Below are 547 nucleotides of genomic sequence, written 5' to 3'. Positions count from 1 at the left end.
CCTTTTGATGGGCCTTCCTTGCTTTATTGTCCGAGGTCCGACCTTGAGGCGTGAGCCTTAGGACGAGGTCGGACCTTTTATGGATTCTCCGAGTTGGAGGAGCCCGGTCAGGGTATGAACACTAAGGTTTTACAGAAATGAGTAAATGACAGAAAAATCCACTTCCGGGCCCACTTGGTGTGTGCTTGGGCTGAGCATTGAAGCTTTCATGTGTAGAGACCTTTTCTGGAGTTAAACGCCAGCTTTCATGCCAGTTTGGGCGTTTAACTCCAAGTTTTATGCCAGTTCCAGCGTTAAACGCTGGAAATTCTGAGGCTGATTTGCCGCGCCAGTTTGGGCCATCAAATCTCGGGCAAAGTATGGACTATTATACATTGCTGGAAAGCCCAGGATGTCTACTTTCCAATGCCGTTGAGAACGCGCCAATTGGGCTTCTGTAGCTCCAGAAAATCCACTTCGAGTCAGGGAGGTCAGAATTCAACAGCATCTGTAGTCCTTTTCAGTCTCTGAATCAGATTTTTGCTCAGGGCCCTCAATTTCAGCCAGA

Source organism: Arachis stenosperma, chromosome 7 (genome assembly GCF_014773155.1).
Source record: "Arachis stenosperma cultivar V10309 chromosome 7, arast.V10309.gnm1.PFL2, whole genome shotgun sequence".
NCBI classification, from domain to species: domain Eukaryota; kingdom Viridiplantae; phylum Streptophyta; class Magnoliopsida; order Fabales; family Fabaceae; genus Arachis; species Arachis stenosperma.
This window is presented reverse-complemented; position numbering follows the sequence as displayed.